Here is a 21,863-nt window from a genome sequence, read left to right on the forward strand (position 1 = left end):
ATTCACTGGACATGTTGCTTTCAATAGTTTGTCACTCAGATCTTGGTTTTATTGCCGCTCCCCAGGGGTATGACATATTCCATAGCTGAAGTCTAGGGAAATACTATGAGAAATTCTATTTTTTATTTCTATTTTCTTAGGCTTGATGTCTTAATGCTGTTTTGATTGAAATGTACAGTCAATCATCACATGCTTAAAACAAATATGCATTTACTTTTGCTTTTAAAATGGGGAAAAAAGCAAAATGCTATATGTCTAATGCATATTTGCTCACATTATTCCAGGTTAACCTTGCTTTCTACATGCTTTCCTCTATTTTTTGTTTCCAAACAGCTGAAATCTTTATTTTAAGCTGGGAATTATCTATTGGATATCAAGCCAGAAATGAAGAATGCAAACAAACCTGATTCACCAAAACCAGACTTTTTGCGATAAGGAAAGTGATGTGGAAATGCACTGAAAACTCTTGCATGATACAGTTTTTGAACCTTCCTCAAAGCAAGTCAGAACGAGTGCTCAAGTCTGTGTAGAGAGTTGTTAGGAGACCCCTATCACCCTCACAGGACTACTATTCTCAGAGTTCCCTGGGAAGAGAGATTTGTAGTTAAACCACTCTAGGAAAAAAATCTAGGATTTGTCATTAAACCACTCTAGGAAAAAATCAAATTTCAAAGGAACATGAAATCCATCTGAAATTTGACAGGATAAATACAATATAACAATCTGTGTGTCAACAAAGTGTATATGTGTGAGTATATGTGTGTGTGTTATGGTCATTTTTAGAGATTTAGAACTTCTGGATCATGATCTAGATTAAGATCCAGGACAGGTTAGAATGAGTCCAGATCGGTCCAAGACAGATAGGGTCCAATTAATATTGTAAAATCAGCCTAATATATTCTACAATAGACTATTTTTAAAAGCCAAGTTATAAAAATTTACTTGAAACACAACAGTTAAAAATATAGCTAAGTAGCAATAGTATGTGGAATAGGAGATTGTGTACTGCACAGTTCCCTAGTATTCATTTGCATATATTTGCATCAATGTGAGCTAGGGACAAGATAGTCACTCACCCATTTGGCCATACTACATGTGAAGTTAATCATGTGTTTAAACAAGTGATTAACATGGAGAAAAAAAGCTATTGCAGGATCCAGAATGTGCTCCCAATCTTGATTAAAGTCTTGCACTATTTGTCTGCTATTTAATTTCAAAGTTGCTATTTTCAGTAAATGGAACTTTGGGGGAGTAGTTTCCCCCCCAGCAGTGTGGGCCCCCATTCTGGATCAGGACCCCAAGGCTGCTGTAATCAAAGGGGACAGATTAATTAGATTTAGTGAGTCATGTGGCTAACATCACATGTTGTTTAGCCCTCAGAGATTATCTAGAGAGTCTGTGGGGATTTCTAATTAATTCCTGAGATGATAAATAACCCACACCAACATGGTTTTAACAAGGCATCCTAAAGGGGAAAGTGGGGATTCACAGGAGACAGAATGATACCAGAAAATAGGGGTTATTGGAGTGTATTGGAGAGGCAAATATAATTGCCTCCATACTGCAGGTGTGGAGTTGGGGCTGGGAAACTGTGAGATTTGAAAGAGGGCATTTCTGATCTGTCAGTATGGTGTAGTGGCTAAATCATTGGGATAGGACTGGGAAGGCTTCCTTTCAAATCTTTATTCAGCCGTGAAGCTGACTGGTAACCTTGGATTGTTTGCTGTTCATGTGAAAAATAAATTAAAATTTCAGCAAAGGGATAAAGAAAGAAGATACAGATTATTTCTCTAATATTTAACCTAGCAGGCCATGCGACCACTGGAGTTAACAGAGTCCTTGTTAGCACAAGGATTAAGTAGCCTAGATAGCCTGTTGTTTGGTAGGAAATAGTGAAGATAGCTGGCACTTTTATTACCATATTGTATGTCAATCTTCTACTGACAGCCAGTGCACTGTAGTGGTGAAGGAAGATCCAGATCCAAACCTTCACTCAGCTATGAAGATCACTGGGTCCCTTTGGGCCACTCACTGTTCCTCAGCCCAGCCTATCTCACATGAGTGATGTGAGGATAAACGTGGGAGAGAACCACACACACTGTCTTGCGGTCCTAGGAGGAAAGCTGGAACTCAATCTAAATAAAATAAAAGCTAGGAAGCATCCATTCTTTTCATTTCATTCCTGGAACACCTCCTGCCTTCTCCACTCTGGCCAGCTCTATTTTCATCCCCACCTTTCATGCCCACTATGCTGTGCCTGGCCCCAGATTTTTGTGGTGGCAGCAGCACAAGCAGAATCAGGCAGAAGAAGGATGAATCCTTTTTTAAAAGCGAAATCTGCAGTGTCATACCTAGCCAAGGAGAAAATGAAAGAGATTGGACGGCTAGACAAATTAAGCACAAATGCGATCAGGCCAGATTGCATACGGATGCAATGGAAGGTGGCATAAACTCAGCTCATGACTGCTGTCGGAAGGAGAGAGAGCAGGATATACTACAGCTCATCAGTGCCGACGGTTGTTAGCAGGAGGGAAATAGACATATAGAGACTAAAGATGAATGAAACCAGAGACGCTCAAATGTGATGTAAGTAATAGTAATGCTGTTGCCTACACATATATCTGTCTGGCTTGTAGGAGAAGCGCTTCCTTAAAGAAGCTTAAGGGGAAAGAGAACCTTTAAAATGTAGCACATGTGAATTAAATTCCATTTTGCATATTAAAAAAGAAAGATGTGGCATGGTTATAGGATGCAAAATCAGTATGTCACTCAAAGACTGGCTTTTGCTATAATTTTGCACATGCCGGGGACTCAGAAATAGCATATGGAATAATGTAAACATGAGCTAGAAGAAAGATGTTGCTTGGGAACAGGGGAATTTTGTTCATATCTCAATATAAATGAGATGTTTTGCAGATATGTGCGTAACACGACTCTAGCAGAAAGACAAAGGCCTCTCCCTGTTGCCACCTGAAAAGGAATTTATCTGTTTACTCCTAATCATTAGGCAGAGCCTGCAAATTTTAGTATTATAATTGCAATACAGAACTCATTTTAACATTTATTGTGGGGACTTGCAAGGACACAGTTCCTTGTAGCCTGGGAAAATCTCTTCTGAAGCCAAGACACTGCAAACGACAATTATGATTATGTAACTTTCTAAAGCATTGTTTCCTTGAAAAGAACTGTCATGTTCTCTTAAGCTACCAAAGCCTTCAGTTTTTATTACTCCATGAATTTGAAGTAATCAGTTCACAGTGTCATTTGTCCTGGTTCCACACATTTTCATGGACCATTGACAAAAATGACGATCAAAAGCAGGTAAATAGAGCTTGTGACACAGATGTGTCTCCATTTACAAGTGTAGCCTGGGGCTTTCCAGGTACTTAAAGCTCCCAGCGACTGCAGCAATCTCTCAAACGGGGTAGAAAATTACCAGAGTGCGGAGGCACTGTTATTTTCCAATGTTCTAGTATATAATGCATCAAAGGATATTTTATATCTGATGGAATGTACACACTGCAAAACAGAAGTAGTGCTGCAAAGTCCACATATAGCAGATATATCCATTTTGCAGAAGCAAGATTAGTTTGTGCTGACTTTTTGGCACTGATAAGACAGGAAGTATTTTGTGCCAAGGAAATCCCAATTTCCCTGTGCGAGGGGGTTTACTTCAAGGTGCTTCAAGGCAAAACTAGACATCATTCTAAGCTCACTCACCCCCCTGTGTTCCCCCCAGCCTGTGGCTCCCGCTAGGAGGGAAACGCAGACTGTGAGATTTCAGAGCTGGGTAGGTGATGGCACACACTAACCCTTTATATTTATTTTATTTTTAAAGGATTAAAACATAAATAAATAACTGTCTGGAAGAGCTCCACTCACTACAGCTATGTTCAGGCACTAGCTTGGACACACCATTTTTAAAACTGGGGACATGGAAGGGTGTGCAAAGCAGCCCTGCCCCCAGTCTCCCTGTGTGCATCAAGCTTCCTGCGCAGTCCCTGAGCACCGTGTGCCCGGTTCTCTTGCCACCAGCTTTTTAAACATCACAACAGAATTGTTTTAAGGATGAAATGGGAAACAGAATGAACCGCACACTCTGCCTTGAGCTACTTGGAGGAAAGGTGGACTATATATGTAGTAAATAAATTTTCCCATTTCCAAATTAGCACTAATGGAGAATTTCACAACACCACACACATGGCAATAATCACCAAACAGCAGTGGGGAGGGGCGGTATCTGTGGTTAAGCACAGTTGTGGGACTGGAAAAAGAAAATCTTAAGTAATGCCTATTGACAACCAACTATTAAACCCACACAACGGTTTTGTTTTTAAGAAACTTTGCAAATGATATGTTCCTTTACTTCCTGCAACAGGTGGCTGAACTATTTTTAAGGCTAGAAGCTTCACAGAGAAAGAAAATGTGGCATTGGATGCAAAGCAGAATGGAAATTATTTCAAAGAAGTTACAGGAAGATGTATCTCAGAAAATGGTCCATCTGGCAGGTAGGCAAATGCTCTTCCCACCCCCCACTCCCACAAAAACCAGAATTCAGAATGAAAATACATACCGCAAGGCTATTAGTTTCCGTAGAAATTGTAGTATCTACAAGCAGTCATTAGGATTCATCTCTGCTTGGCCAATTTTAGCTTTGTTTGCCTCTTCTGGATTTCCAGAGTCCTCCTAGAACAGCTTTCCCCCACCTGTTTCCCTCAGACATTTTGAATTACAGCTATCTCTCATACTTGACCATTGGGCCATGCTGGCTGAGGCTGATGAGAGCTGTAGTCCAAAACCTGCAGAGGCCACCATGTTCAGACCATTTCCTTTGGCCCTAATTGGTTACCAAGTTGAATCAAGCATATTTTGCCCTTTTATGACTGAACTATTTTTGAATCCACTGCTTAACTTATGGCAATGCAGTAGAGTTGAACTCACAAGCCTATTAATGGAACAAAGATGGGATGCACTTTGTGTGCTGCTAAACTACAGTTCACATCCTTACTGACCAAGGCTGATTAGAGTTGATCAACACCTGGAGAGCCATGAGTCTCTTATAACAACAGCAACAACATATTTATACCCCACCCATCTGGCTGGGTTTCCCAGCCACTCTGGGCGGCTCCCAACAGAATATTAAGCAGAATAAAACATCAAACATTATCCCTCTTCTAGCTGCTGTCACAAGATAGCTGTCACAAGGGAGACTTTCCCCCACCTTAATCAACAGCAGTAAACATGGGAAGAGCACTGAGAGAAACCAGTCCCCCTTTTCACTACCAAGCATATAACAAATGAATACAACAAGGAAGCAATTCAATTAGTGGTGTGAGTGTATGGAATGGTCCCATCTACAGTTCAATGAGAAATCCTTAAACCCCCAAAGAGCAAGGAGAACTAGTAAATTTGTGGAAAACTCATTTTAAATCAACTGTAAGAAAAACAGAATATGTAAAATTAACTCACTATCAGTGCATAATGTTTGAGGAGAGAGTAGGGAATTTTTCTGAGAAGGGAGGAAGATTTCCTAAAATGGTAATTCTGGTGCAATGCTAACAAAGATGTTAAAGAGCAGGTTAGGGTACAAAGTTCATGACTTTTAAAAGTGTAAAAAAAACCCCAACCCAAACACAACCCACTTGCTTTTAGAAACACAATTCACTTTTTACTCAGATTCTGAAGGTGGCCTTGGCTATCAAATCAGCAGACAAAGGTTTGCTGTTGTTTACATGTACCACTCCTCAGAACTGCGGAAGAAAAAAATAGTACATTCCTAGGTATGTATCCACATTTTAACAAAATGACTGAAAGAGAAATACTCTTGCCTGAGGGAGGTAGTACAGCATGAGCAGGGAACATGTGCCTACTCATATGTTGTTGAATTGCAATTCTTATAATCCATAACTATGGGTCATGCTGGCTGAGGTTGATGGGAGTTGGAGTTCAACAACATCCGAAGGGTCAGAAGTTCCTCACCCCCATTGTAGAAGAATGCATGTGGCAAATGTCAGTAGCTTTAAAACTGTAGCCAGCTTCTCCAGTAATTCCCTATGGTCTGAAGTTGTTATCTGTATTCATTTTGTAGTGGTGAAATCCTTGATATTTGTTCATGTACTCTAAAACTGTATTCCTGTAGTATGAGGATTAATGAGGGGACAACAAAAGTGGACTTTACAAGCTGTTATGGTCACTAAGAGACATATAATACTCACTGTCTGTACTTCACTACTGTGGCTATAATTGACTATATTTCATATAGACAACAATTTTGTGTGGATACCTATTTCGCCACCTGCAAGACTTCCATAAATGTACATATGTAACTTAAGACGTATGTAGGCTGATAGTTATTCTTAATGTGATCTGCTGCTCCTCATGATGATTCATTTCCCCCTCCCCCCCCTTTGTTGCATTTGCTAATAATAATAGTAGTAATAAAATCAATTGCAACTGGGCAGAAGTTACAATGATAGCAGGTTAAGGATAAAACTTCCTGCTTCCCAAGTGCTTCTGAAGACAGCCAAGGGGAGGAAGAGTCCAAGTTCTTCTCTAGGCTCAGAAGGAAGAAAGGCACAGACTTTCCCTGATACTGTGCTGAATATCAAAGTCTCTTAGAAAATTGTGATGAATCTCACTGTTTTTAGAGTGTCTCCACAGTCAGAATAGAGAGTCCCTTCGCTACTCCAGGCAGGGGAGCTGTCCCTGGTACTGCAGTGAGACAATTGCCTGAAAACAGCAAGGCTTCTCATAGCTTTCTGAGCAGCTCTGAAGGTCAGGGCAAGAAAGCCCGCATCACTCTTCCCAGCTGAAAACACTTTGGATGTACCTTTTCCTTAGCATGATAAAAACAGCAGTCCCTTCTTCCTTTGCAGGAGAGGAGGGCATCAAGGTTTTGGTACATTTGCAAACACATTTGTACAAATTTCAAAACTTGAGTTCCACAACTATGATGTAAATTTGTCCAAATTTGACAGCTACAAGTGTGTACAGCAAAATCTGAAGGCTTTATTGTTGTGTTATTCTACATAACCCTATGTAAGTCATCCAAAGTAGGTACCACACAGTCAGATCCGATCATGTGATAAGGGGTATAAGAAGAGCCTTGGTGGATCAAGCCAAATGTGCATTAAGTCCAGTATCCTGTTCTCACAGTGGGACACCAGGTGCTGATGGGAAGCTTGCAAGCAGTTCCTCGGTAAAACGTACGGTAAAGGATGCATCCTTATGGAAAACATTCCTCCTGTTGGTAAAGTTTGTTTTCAGAGCCTGTTCTTTTTATTTAATTCTGATCTACAGTGGAATGTTTTGCATGAAACAGAATATTTGAACAGTATAACCCCAAATCCTGTTGAGAACTCAGCATTAGGAAAAACCCCACTGTCATTTAAAAAATTTATTGTCATGATAGCATTGTCATTGTAAAATGGGAATATTAAATCATGTGGGGATGCTATGAAAGACATAAAACTTTAAACTAAATGTCATTCGTAACACCTCAAAGCAAGGAAAATTATGTGTCTTTGATATAAGGAAGCACATCTCCAGCAGTATCTGTCATTAATAAATTGTCAGATAAATTTTCTCCAGATGATGGCTGTTTTTACAGTTCTGAAATAATAAAGATATAGGATGTACATTTGTATTGAGCATTTAATTTTATGTTTTGGTTAAAATGCCACGTAGTTAAACTGGCTCTCATCAACAGTTTTATCAGTGTCAGGATGGATTTTCCAACACGTTATACAAAGAAATCTGCAGTTTTTTTGCCATGTGTTTTTCACCACATATTTGAGAACATGCCCCAAAGGATAAAAAGAATTATGAGCGAGCAATGATTCCTGTTCCTGCAGTTATTCTATAACAGGCTTCCTCAACCTCGGCCCTCCAGATGTTTTTGGCCTACAATTCCCATGATCCCTAGCTAGCAGGACCAGTGGTCAGGGATTATGGGAATTGTAGTCTCAAAACATCTGGAAGGCCAAGGTTGAGAAAGCCTGCTCTATAACATTCAAAAAGAAAGCTCATGATTTCCCACCCATCCCATCTGATTTGTGTGCAATGCTAATTTAGGTAGCATCTCTGTATGGAAGAGATGATTATGCTCCTTTGGAACATTATAAAAGAAGCAATGGAAGAGGAATTGTGACTCAGTACTTCCTTGGGATTCAGGTAGGTCGCCTTGTTGGTCTGACACAGTTGAAATAAATAAATAAAATTGTCCAGTAGCAGCTAAGAGACCAACTAAGTATGTTCTGGGTATAAGTGTGCATGCACACTTCTTCAGATACTTCCTTGGGAGTTAATGGTGCATAATTAAACTGGAATTTACTACCACCAGAACTAATGATTACTGCCAATCTGAATTACTTTAAAAGCAGATGAGACAAATCCATGCAGAATGAGTCTATTGGTGGCTATTGGCCATGATGGCTCTGTACTACCTGTGTGAACATTGGTTGTTGGGGGAACAAGAATGAGGAGAGTGCTGCTGTGTTCAAATTCCATTTGAGGATTTCCCATAGACATCTGGGTGTGGCCACTGTAAGAAGAGAATGCTGAACTAGCTGGGCATTTGGTCCTCATTGAACTCTGTAGAATTTACTGTGAATGGTGCTTCCTAATTCAGTACTTGTTTGCATGCTAGAAGCTGCTCTACCTTTAATACAAAGTTCACCTCTTCCAAATTGTGGGATTTGGAAAGCAACACTGAATTTATTTTTATTTATTTATTTTTTGCAGAGCAAAATGCTCAGCAACCTTTGCAGACTCAAAGGCAAAAGGATATTTGAACCTGGGAAATCCAAGTGATGCGAGATGCTTTTGCTGGACAGATTGTCATGGCTTGAAGGCTTGTGTGCTGAAAAACAGGCTTTGTTGGAGCTGTTGATCTATGCATTTCATAGTGGTTTAGGGTGTGGTTTTGATTCTATGAGATTATTTTGTGGGGTTTTTTTTTGTTATATTACTGTATTACTAACCTCTACTCTGATGTGGGTGCTTTGTTTTACAGGATTTTTGGGGTGCTGTGATTTGATTGAATATGTGCTTTAAATAGCTTTAATCTTCTGGCACCTAGAGAACTCTGGTTTTGAGGCAACTAATAAATGTAATAAATAAATAAGATCTCAGATGAGGCTGAGGAAATAAAATCAAAGTCGACTGTTCTAAAGGTAAGCTGTTTGAACTGTACAGGAAGGGAAGGGGTGTGATGTATGGTTCTTATGATGGTGTCATTTCAAATTGCAGCTGGAATTGCATGTTGTCATATGTTGAAAAGTTCCCTATATGTAAAGCACAGGAATTCAGTGCACAGAGCACGTGACAGCCCCCATTGTTGAAAAAAATATGCATCCAATAACTCTTTAAAATCCATGTGCATGCTCACAAGCAAGAAAGTGGATTTTTTTACCCTGTATTTATAGTAAGAGAGGGGAATGCTATACCTCCAGATGTTGCTGAACTTAAGCTCCCATAAGCCTTAGCAAGCATGGCCAATGACCAGGGATGAAGGAAGCTGTAATTCAGCAACATTTTTTTTTGGGGGGGGGTCATAGGTTCCCCTCACTTGATTTGGAGGCTTTAGAAGTCATGCACAGGACTGCAAATGAACCCTTTTGTCAGACTGAGGACTACGGTATGTTCCCTTGCTGGAAATATTCCAGGGGGCCACACTGAAGCTGTGAGCAGGCCAGAACCAAATGTAGGGAGGGTCAGCAGCAAATATGAGCCGTGCAGCAGACATTCCTCTTACGTTTCTGGAGTAGGCTGCATGCCCATTGTGCAATGTGTGAGGTTTCTGCATCCACCCACCCATCTCTGCATCCTTAGTCCAGGCCAACAAGAGGCACGGTTCAAGGACATATTACAGTCAGACCCCAGAAGTACAGGTCCAACAAATGTGTGTGGCCCGGGCATGGAGCTGGCCTAAGGATTTCTAGCCCCATCACAAATAATGGGAGTCCTTTTACCTGCAAATCTGAGGCACATTGCAAGACTGTCCTTCTGACATGATCTTTCATTTGCCTAATAAGGCAAGGATCCCTGAAAAAATACAATACAACCTAGACATGTACGGAAGATAGCAAAGCACTATGTTCATTCCAAATGCAGAATATGGGTGTGGGAGCACAACTGTTAGGGGATTTCAATGACATATGGTAGGATTCATCAGTGAGAACCCAGCGCAAGGACTTCCACTTGTGCAATGGGGCTTTCCTCCCCCACCTGCACAACCCATGAATTTTGCACTTGTGAGGGTGGAAGAACCTCCAGGAGGAGGACAGAGCAGATTCTTTCGTCTGGCAAGCTGAAATGCTTGTGCAGATGGAATGATTGGAAAAGCGTTACACTGAATTTTCCCCAATCCTAGCCAATCTTAAGGGATACAAATAATAATAATAAAATTGGCATAAATGAGAATCTTAAACTATGGAATGTATTACATACAGAGAAAAATGGAAATTGGTTGACTATAGAAAGAGAAGGTTCACTTCAGGACCAAGCCCAAATAATCTACTGTCTGAGGCAGCCTTGATGCACAGTATCTGTCTTTGATGCTTTAGTTGAGATTCCTGCATTGGGGGGGGGGTGTGGACTAGATGACCCCTGCGGTGCCTTCCAACTCTACAGTTCAATGATACCCAAAGCCAGACAAGTTATTTCCATCATGCGGGCTTCCCACAGACATATGGTTGGTCACTATGAGAACACAAAGCTGGACTATGCAGACCTTTGATCTGATGCAGCAGAGCTCCTTACGTTCTTATTTCGAAACCTGAGAAAGAAAATTCCACAGGCAGGTCTCTTCCTCCCTGGCCCCTGCCCAACAATAACAAATTAAATAAATAACAATTTGCTGTCTCTTCGTGACACACAAAATCAGTTGCCTGATGCAGCCACCTCGTTCTGTCTAATGGTGGGACCAGCCCTGTGGGCACTCCATTGCTGTTACCTCTTCTCCTACAAAAACATCTTCTTGTAAGTGGGATCAATATTCACTCAGCTTGTAAATTGTACATCAAGGACAGGAAAAAACAGCTACGTTTATCATTACGCACTGGATGTTCAAAGCAAATACAGACTTTTTTTAACAATACAGATATGTCTGGGTTTTGAAAAATATATAAAAGAAGTTTGAATAATGCTTAGACAAGTGGCCCTGCTTGGCAAATAATGTTTTGCAATTTATTTAGTAAGAACCCTTGTCCCTGATCCTCAGCATCTGCTCAAACATTACCGGGAGTTACTGTGGCTGCAAATCATTATTTTCAAGTCAAGTAATGACTTGTATTAACTTGACCAATAAGAGATCTCCTAATGGGGCTGCAGATAAATAGTATCACTCTGGTAACTACCATGATCAACTCTAGTAAGCAGAAGAAAGTGAATCATTAAGCGCTTCAGTTTGTTCATGTATCTCTATTGACTTTAAGTGGACTGAGAGTGCTTGTGTGCCCCTAGGACTGGAAATTAAGCCTTGCTATTTATAGTCCCTCTTCCTAGTTTTCAATGCTGTTCAAGGAAGATGTCACAATAATGCACCATTATATTCATCCAAGTAAAGCAGTCTATATACTAGTGAGTGAGGATGAAGATAGATTGGCATTTGGAATGGTAAATTACGAGCTGTGATAAAAGCATCTACCACAAATGGTGTTTGCTGTTTCTGGGACATTTAGGTTTAAGTTTGGGATTATAGCCCAAGAGCTCTCTTCTTCTCTCTTTGCTAGGTCTGAACATTTAGGAAGGGGTTCCACTGAGTGCAGGCTAAAACCTATTTGTAGTACTGAGACTAGGCTACACTCAACATGAAACTTGCCCTTGCAAACTGTCCTTACATTAAGGAATAATTTTTTAAAATTAAAAAATTGTCCAGTAGCACATTAGAGACCAACTAAGTTTGTTCTGGGTATAAGCTTTTGTGCGCATGCACACTTCTTCAGATACACGAAAGCTTACACCCAGAACAAACTTAGTTGGTCTCTAAGGTGCTACAGGACAATTTTTTAATTTTTAAAATTTATTTCATCTGTCAGACCAACACGGCTACCTACCTGTTCTTACATTGTAGCTGATATATATCACACATTCCTCATCATATTTCTTGTTCCTTTTAGGTGTTGTTGTTTTTAACTGTGTGCCCCAAAATGTAAAGGGTAATGCAATGAACAGGTATTTTCGCTAATAATAAGCAGTCACCTGAAGTACACAGGGGACATTGGTCCATTAGGGCAAATAGAGTACTTTTGTCTGACGGCTTACTTATTTACTACTGAGATACCTGCTGGTACTGGCCGACAACCTTCTGCTTGGCCAGCTTCAGTCTTGTCCTAGTGAAATTCTGCCCCTACTCATCTCAAGAAACAGAAGGTTCTATAAGGATAGATGTAGCCATTGCTTATAAAGAAACAATGGAATATTAGGAGGAACAAGTAGGAGGGAAGGAAAGAGTGGCAGTTTTGGTAAAATGATTTTTGCTTAGGTTAATTTATGCACTGCCTGCTTAGCTTCTACTTTTGAGATGGGAGCGCCTTCAGTCTGCATTCATTCACTTATTAATTAATTATATTTATTAGTCACTTTTGTCCGAAATGCGAATTCAAAGCAACTTACAAAAATAAGCATTAAAACCCTTTGTGAACCATCTTGGGGACCTTTTTGGCCGAAAGGTGGCATAGAAATAAACTAAGAATAAAAATGCTCTTTGATACCCCTCTTGCTTAAGAGGCCCTGCACTCGCTCTTTTTTGGAATGAGGAGCTGGAAGGATGTGTTGAGAGGTCCTGCCTTTCTCCCAGCAGAGAAGAAAGTATGACAGTGCCCAAGTATACTGAGCCAAGAAATTCAGCTAGAAATTCAGTGTCATGAAATTTTACTGCTGTAGCCTCCATGTCGTTGAAGGGAGGGAGAAAGGAACAAAAACCGGAATTAGTTGGTTGTGGCTCTGTTTCCGCCTCCCATTGACCATTCTGCCTGGTTCCAATGGACACCAGACACCACTGAAATAGTAACTCTCTTGTGTACCATCACAATCTCCAAGGCCAACAGAAAAAGCTTGCTTTCTGCCTGCTAAGACTAAGTGAATATAAAGCAATGATCATATTAGTTGAGAAGATGTGGCTCTAAGTAGAAGCTTGCCAGAGGCAACAATTCCCCCTCCCACAAAGCCTTGGGGGGGGGGGGAGTAGCAGGAGGAAAGGAGGGATGCCCTGTTGCACAAGTGGGAGACCCTGTGCATGGCTTCTGCTGCTGGGACTTGTTAGGTGAATCAAACCCAAAGTAGTCTAATGAAAGCTAACCACAAATAAACTGAAATACCATAGTATGGTCTTTCTTTAAACCAATATATTTAAGAAAAGTCTAATCTGTCAATCTCCTTCTCACTTGCATTCTTAGCATTGTTAGAGCCCAGTTTTTGATAGGATTGGGATACCTGTTAAACCGTTTAAGCGCATGACATTGATCACTTCTACTAGTTGCTCAACATGGATAACTTATACATGTCTGTTCTCTGTGCAAACGCTCCATCTCAGACCATATAGAAGATGTATGTACTGCCTGCATAAATAAAAAATATGTTGTTGTTTTTTTAAAAATCAACTCACAGACCCTCGTATCACAATGTGAACCTACTATGGTTTTGAAAAGTGATTTGCTGCCCCAAAATGTGGGATTATAGTGTGATTGAGGTTCTTTGCAAGAAGTTATTTGGGGAAGCTACTTGCATGACTTTTCAGTCTTAGCCTTTAGACTAAGTGTCCTTCAGTAATTAGACAACATCTATGCAACTTGTCTGTTTTGGCTTAGTCCCCCCCCCCAAACAAATATAACAGAAGAGTCACACATTATTAATTAAGCAGAAATTCCCAGAATGACACACACTCAACCTATTTATTTGTTATGCTATTTTCTAACTTTTCGGTTGTCTGATCCAACTCTTTTGTAAATAATTTATAGTGGCCCCAGTGAGCCAGCACTGAATTCTAGGTGGGCAGGAGTTAATATTCCATGTGGGCAGGAGTTAAAATTGGATTCAAATCAAGGGCATTCCTTGTGATGAGTGACAGTTATGAAGCATGCCCTGAAGGAATTTGGATCTCTAAGCTAATTCCTAAGGGTCACATCCTTAGTTTCCTATTCATTCACCTGTGTGTCAGGATTTGCCACAGTGTGCATGTCTTATTCAGCAGGATCTTGACACTTCAATTTCATATTTCTTTCCACTCACAGCCTGATGTATGACACCCATTAATGCTAGAATGGAATACATATACACAGAAAGGAAAATAAATATCACAATCAGTTATACGCTATGTTATGGATATAGAAATTAGATGCACTGTTTATTATTAAGTTTACTGTGAATATGATGATGAAGGATATTTCAAAAAAAGTTTACAATTGAATATATGCATGATTTTTAAAATAAAAAACCTCTGATACACACAGAAATACACACATACATATGAATGAAATAAAAACAACCATATCTCCAATTCACTTATTCTGCTGACAAGCAGAGCTAACCACTCAAAATAATAAGTAAGCATAATTATTTTTAATACATGTCTACTCTACAACCATATTTCCTGCTGATATCAGGTGTTGGATAAATCATGGCAATTCATTTATGCAACACTTTAAAACATAGAACTGCATCATATAACCTGTTATGTGTTAAAGGTAATGCTATTAAAATACAAGTATGAATATATAAATGCTAAGCAATTAAAATATAATGTAAAACTGGATGCAGACAATCACAGTACTGAAGCATATCAGGATGAATTTTATAGAGGGAAAATATTACTAATAGAGAACAACTTTCTTTCCTAATTATAAGTTAACCTATATCTGAACCTAGCAGTTTACTTCTTTCTTCACTCTTGTTCAACATTTGTATGAAACTAATATAGCCCTGTTCAGGTATTGCTGGCAGTAAGAGAAATGTGATGTGGAGCCATGCCTTTAGTCATTGCATGGTTCTTCTTGCTGATCCCATGTTCAGCTGCTACATCTGAAGTTGGGAGCCTCTTGTACTTGTTAAGGCTCCCTCTGCATTTCAGAACCCTAGAAGGACTTGTTTATACAATGCACACAGAACTACCACGAATCCTGAGGTTCCCTGCTTCAGATGCAGCAACTGAACACAAGAACAGCGATAAGGAACTGTCTGATGAGAAGGGTGGGGTAAAGGTGCCCCCACATTCCATTTATGTTTCGTCTTCCTGCCAGTAATACCTGAACAAGGGGAGCATGTGCTGGAATCAATGTGTGCTAATATTCTGTTTTGCTTTTCCTTTTTGCCTAACAGACCTGGAAGTAGAGATAGAGTAGAAATTCAATTCAGTACAGTGGTACCTTGGGTTACATACGCTTCAGGTTACAGACGCTTCAGGTTACAGACTCCACTAACTCAGAAATAGTACCTCGGGTTAAGAACTTTGCTTCAGGATGAGAACAGAAATTGAGCGGCAGTAGGAGGCCCCATTAGCTAAAATGAGTTTCAGGTTAAGAACGGACCTCCTGAACGCATTAAGTTCTTAACCCAAGGTACCACTGTACACAGTTAAATGTGAATCTATCAGATTTGCACTTGCGGAAACAGTATGTGAAACACAGCTATTCTCTGAAATTCACACTTATCAAAATGTTGCAAAACATTTCTCCAACCAGTCAAGGCTTTTAAAAAATGCACATATACATAAAGTATGCATAAAAATGAAGATATTGGTGAAAATAGCATACATTAGAGCAGGCATAGGCAAACCCGGCCCTCCAGATGTTTTGGGACTACAACTTCCATCAGCCCTAGCTAACAGGACCAGTGGTCAGGGATGATGGGAATTGTAGTCCCAAAACATCTGAAGGGCCGAGTTTGCCTATGCCTGCATTAGAGAAAATGTGGATATTAGTTAAAACTGCATATAAAATGGCTTTAATGGGTTTATTTTTAATTCACAAATTGATTCAAAAAGTGTAGAACTGAATTTAAGATTGGAAAAAATAGAAATCTGATCTTTCTGGTAGGGATGGGAGGAAAATTTGATTTCATCCAAATTACACTTCCAAAATAATATACAAATTGAAATGCAGCTATCTTTCAAAATGAATACAATATAGAATTTTGCACTCCCTTCCAAAAATGTGTATATTAGGAGAAAGTGTGAATACAAATGCATATATTGGTGAAAATAACATGCAAAATGCATTTTATTAGGGGAAATGACTTGCAAAAATTATTATAAGAAATATGTACTACGTAAAAGGTTGATGAATTTTTAAGAGGACTTCAAAACAGTTCATAAACCAATGCAGAAGAATGGAGAAGTGTACTTAAGATCACAAAAAAGGGGGAAATTGAGAGACACAAAAATTGATAGCTTCATCCATCTCTACTTCCTTTGTATTGCTCTGATATCTCTGTTCAGAGCATATGCAAACAAAATGCTTGAGAGCTGAGTAAGGACTAAAGGAGACACCCACAGAACCACTGATGTCATAAGGACTAGAGTGTGAGGAATCAGTTTGAACACTGAGACACATTTGGAATGGAATGGATACAATGTCAAATTAATTACTGTATTATTGTTATTTTGCCAAGGTGGCAACAGTACCACTATAACCTTTCCCTTAATACTGTTGCACACCATCCCAATCTCAAAATGGTGTGAGGTTCCAGGCATTCCATGCACCTATCCAAGGTCCATGTTTGCTTTTGGAAATGAGGCACAGCTAAGACTGTGGTGCCTTTATGATATATGGTTTATTTACACATATCTACAACCTGAGCCTTTGATGGAAGGGGTTCACACCATCAATACCCCAAGTGGGTCTTTTCTCTCCCATAGTCACAGTTTTAGATTCAAGCAGAAATCTGGCATGGCTTGCTCTCTCTGCTTGCTGCTTTGCTTCTAGCTCACATCACTGCAACTTCCAACCCTAAAAATCTGGCTCTGTCCTTCCAATTAATGGTAAGCTGGGGGAGGGGCCCAACCCACTTACCATCTCACACAGAGCCCCCTTCTTTTGTTTCCTTTAATGGCCCATCATCAAGGGAAGCTAGCCTCCCGTATATGTTAGCACTTACTGGATCCAGGGGTTAGAAGGGGGGGGGTGTCAGGCATATCATGCCTTGTAAATTCTAAACTTATGTCACTCTTACCATAACTCTCTATCTGAAAAACAAAAGGCACCAAAATATAACTTCAGGAGCCACCCACTTTTGACATGATTTGCTCTGAAATATTCATTCAGCTTGTTCATTCAGCTGAAATGTTAAAACAGACTTTCACAGATCAAAACAAAACAAAACAAAATCCTGAAAATAAAAAGGGTTGGTTTTGTATTGATCCTAACTTGATTCCACCCCCATTCATGGAGTACTGCTGCTGTCTATGGCAGGGAGTATAGTTCTGATCGTGTTATCTCCACATGCCTTGGATTCCTTATATAACAGATGAAACAGATGAATGGCTCTCAGTGAGACTCAAGACTCCTGCTGAAATTGTCCTTAAACAGAACAACAACTGGCAGCTGTTTGGTGGCACCAGGGAGTCTTGTTTGGCTTGCTGTGGGGGGAGGACTGTAAAGAATGACTACAGATTGAGGGGTGTGGGAGAGAAATTCCTGCTTTTCTGTCTCTGATAGATGGAGGAGACTTGATTCAGCACCCCCAACATCCTCAATAACAATCTTCCCTTTGCCCTGCTGCTTCCATCTGGCCACTGCCACCCCTCCTCAGAAGAGGGATGGCCCTTTCTCCCAAATTTAAAGGGCTTGGAAGAAGCAAGGGCAAGTAAAGACATGATGGGACCCAATCTGAATCAGGACCAAACTCAGTGTATTAATTCAAGTCATATCGGTTGTTGTTGTTTAGTCATTTAGTTGTGTCCAACTCTTCGTGACCCCATGGACCAGAGCACGCCAGGCCCTCCTGTCTTCCACTGCCTCCCACAGTTTGGTCAAACTCATGCTGGTAGCTTCAAGAACACTATCCAACCATCTCATCCTCTGTCGTCCCCTTCTCCTTGTGCCCTCCATCTTTCCCAACATCAGGGTCTTTTCCAGGGAGTCTTCTCTTCTCATGAGGTGGCCAAAGTATTGGAACCTCAGCTTCACGATCGGTCCTTCTAGTGAGCACTCAGGGCTGATTTCCTTAAGAATGGATAGGTTTGATCTTCTTGCAGTCCATGGGACTCTCAAGAGTCTCCTCCAGCACCATAATTCAAAAGCATCAATTCTTCGGCGATCAGCCTTCTTGATGGTCCAGCTCTCACTTCCATACATCACTACTGGGAAAACCATAGGTTTTACTATACGGACCTTTGTTGGCAAGGTGAGGTCTCTGCTTTTTAAGATGCTGTCTAAGTCATATCTGAATCATACCTAAATTGACATTTGAATTGGGACAATGGTGACCAAGATCAGTGGGCTCTTGCCATCCCTAGTTCCAACATGAGTCACATGCCTTGGATTTTTGCAAAACCCTCTGAAGTCTCTGTAAATATACTCATGCATTCATTTATCTCTGGAATGCTTTGTTGCTATATTTCAATGTAATCACTTATGAACTGTGGGATTGTGATGAATGAATGAAAGCTGGAGGTCTTCAAATTTACCAGAGAAAGTAAATAGCCTTCGGGGACTGAAGGCTCTCTCAGATAAACAATGTCAACAACAGATTAAAGGGAAGAACTTCCTGTGGAAGATAAAATGGCACATTCCAGGACCATTGTGCCCTCTGGTCGTTAGACAGAGCAGCTACTGTTGTAACCATATCCTTGTAGTGCATCTGTGCATGTGCTGTATGACTGAGAGCCCTTGAACAAGTGAAATAACTGGCACCACTGTCTTGGTTTTTGCTCTATTCGCCTTTGATATCAGGATGCATTCATGACACAACTCACAAAGCAAAGCCCAAGACATTTTGTTGAATGAAGCAGAGCTCAAATGGCACACCCATTCAAATAGTAGGATCAACATTTTTAAAAGTCTTGCTGCACTAAAGGTGCCACCTGAAGGAGGTTGCTTCATTTTGCATGACAGGCCTAGTGGCGAGCTATGATTCAACCATTAACGTGGGATATTTCAGAGCATTCATCTAGTTGCCATACTAAATATAATCATGATGTGACCATTTTGCTGTTGATCCACGGATCTGAGGTTTTCTACATACAAAATCTTCTCTTTGTATATTAAAGGTAAAGGTACCCCTGCCCGTACGGGCCAGTCGTGTCCGACTCTAGGGTCGCGTGTTCATCTCGCTCTAGAGGCCGTGAGCCGGCGCCGTCCGCAGACACTTCCGGGTCACGTGGCCAGCGTGACAAGCTGCATCTGGCGAGCCAGCGCAGCACACGGAAACGCTGTTTACCTTCCCGCTATAAAGCGGTCCCTATTTATCTACTTGCACTTAAGAGTACTTTCAAACTGCTAGGTGGGCAGGAGCTCGGACCAAACGACGGGAGCTCACCCCACGGCGGGGATTCGAACTGCCGACCATATGATCGGCAAGTCCTAGGCACTGAGGTTTTACCCACAGTGCCACCCGCGTCCCTTACAGCGCAATTCACATACATTACAACCACCTTATGAAAGCAGGCAGAAAGTGTGTCTGTTGATCCCTTTGGTAAGTTTCTGTGTGATCCTTTGCCATAAAGTATATCTGATGTTGGCCTGAGGTTTCTTGGTAACAACCATATGGTGGGGGTGAATCTATGTAGTGTATAGACCAGGGGTAGGCAAACTAAGGCCCAGGGGCCGGATCCGGCCCAATCGCCTTCTCAATCCGGCCTGTGGATGGTCCGGAAATCAGCATGTTTTTACAAGAGTAGAATGTGTGCTTTTATTTAAAATGCATCTCTGGGTTATTTTGGGGCATAGGAATTCGTTCATTCCCCCCCAAAAAAATATAGTCCAGCCCCCCCCCCCAAGGTCTGAGGGACTGTGAACCGCCCCACAGCTGAAAAAGGCTGCTGATCCCTGGTATAGACCAAATACAATACCTCAGCCATGTGGAAACACTTTCACATGACAAGCATCTTATATAAAAAGTGCTGTGAATAATTTCCTAGTTATGAGACGTCTCTCCTGAGCTGAAGAAATGTTTGCTTATATGTTAAAAGTCATAACTGGGAAAATAAAGACTGCAGCTAAGTACCCAAATATCATAACTAGGATAGCATAAGTGCACTCATAGTAAAAGGACAAAATCAGAAAATATAGGCATTCATTGCCTCTCTATGAACAACATTTCTATGCTAGTTGTAAAAAGGTTTACTAACGGAAGAGTTTATATATTCTGCATAGCTGCCTCTAATTCCTGCCCGGCACCAGTTGTGTATCTGTTCATACACATTGGCACTATTTTGTCTTCTACCCCTTCTATCTTCACCAAAATAATACACAGCAGCAGTAAAATGAATGAATTTTGGTGACAAGCTGCACCTGCCAAATTAACACCTGCAACAAATATGTCTCACTGCAATCTAATTCTCAAATCACTTTTTTTTTTTTGCAAAAAAAGCAGGAAGTAGAAAAATATGGGAAGACTAAAGATCATCATGGAGAGGGGATATTTTATTAATGGAATTATATTTGCTTTTCATCAAAGGGGCAAAGGTGAATAAATACAAAAGTCCAGGGAGAGTTTTCCCCAATTTAGATTTTTAATTTGAGGAGTGAGGACTCATTATCCTTTCACCTTTAGGTACTAGGAATATTAATTTTAAAGTGACAGTTGCTGCTTTAAACTCTGCTCAAGAGCACTGATGGTGAAGGTTCTGCTCTTAGATTGAATAACAAATTAAATGCAATTAATGTGCTAAAATGCAATTATAGGATGCAAATTCTAAGCCACAGAAATGCAGTTCTGCTGAGCTCACAGCCATATAAAAACCCAATCAACTTCCAGTGCACATTATGTGCATTAAACAGGGGATGAAAAAGGTAAGTGGTATTTCTGAAAACAATTATATTCGGTAAGATATTTCTGTTGAACTGCATGCTATTTATTACCTTACAGTATATTTCTATAATTTATTTATTATTAAATGTATATATACAACTTGCCATTTTAAATATAACAAAATAAAATCAACAGAGTGGACAAGCAAAGAAATCCTAGGCAGAGAAGTGGGGAATGCAATGACATAACAGTGCACCAAATCATGTAATATGTGCATTTTCCTATAATATTTTGAGTATTATTTTTTTTTAAGCATGCCCTGAAGGGGTAAAAAAACCATTCAAGTTTTGTAAGCTCATAGGAGTAAACATCACACCATTTTTCTCTCTGTTGCCCTCCAATTATGGATTTTAGTGATACAAGTGCAGTTACTGTGAAGAAAATTCCCTCCACTCTCAAGAGCTGCTATACCATAGTGATTTGGAAATGGCACTCAGATTCTGCCTCTGCTAGGATCTCACTGCATGGCCTTTGGCAAGCCCCAACCTTTGGGCTGCATTTGAATATGATCCTCTTTCTCTCCCTACTAATTCACTAAACCCCTTTCCCTCCCATTGTGGCAGCGAGCAAGAGAAAGGAAGAGATGGAAGTCTCTCTCTCCCCCCGACAATACACTGGTTGGCTTCACCATTATGGTAAATAACGCCAGAAAGCAGATCCCAGAGGGCAATGGCATCAATCCTGTGGTTGTTGTTCTTGATTCCCTTCTGCTGGAGGGGAGTGACCATTGCTGCTTTAAGCATGTGTGTCCCATGGCCTTACTTCATCCTCTAAGTTAGCTTGCTGCCCTCAGGTGTGCTTGGGGATGCACTCCTGTGACAAACAGTGGAGTAAGATTCAACGCCCAGGCAAGTTCTTTCTATCTGTGGAAAGCTCTATCTCTTCTGCATGTGGGT

General features: G+C 40.5%; 1 long non-coding RNA gene across 1 annotated transcript in view; it reads left to right on the forward strand.

Moving 5' to 3' along the window:
• Nucleotides 1-2,395: 2,395 nt before the first annotated feature.
• The window catches only part of LOC310673112, a 131,614-nt gene continuing 112,146 nt past the window's right edge, over nt 2,396-21,863 (forward strand). The window contains exons 1-2 of the long non-coding RNA XR_014508864.1: nt 2,396-2,586; nt 4,379-4,508. This is a non-coding gene — a long non-coding RNA (uncharacterized lncRNA). The remainder of the gene's footprint in view (nt 2,587-4,378; nt 4,509-21,863) is intronic.

Source organism: Podarcis tiliguerta (assembly GCF_965153285.1).
Source record: "Podarcis tiliguerta genome assembly, chromosome: 2".
In the NCBI taxonomy this organism is placed as follows: domain Eukaryota; kingdom Metazoa; phylum Chordata; class Lepidosauria; order Squamata; family Lacertidae; genus Podarcis; species Podarcis tiliguerta.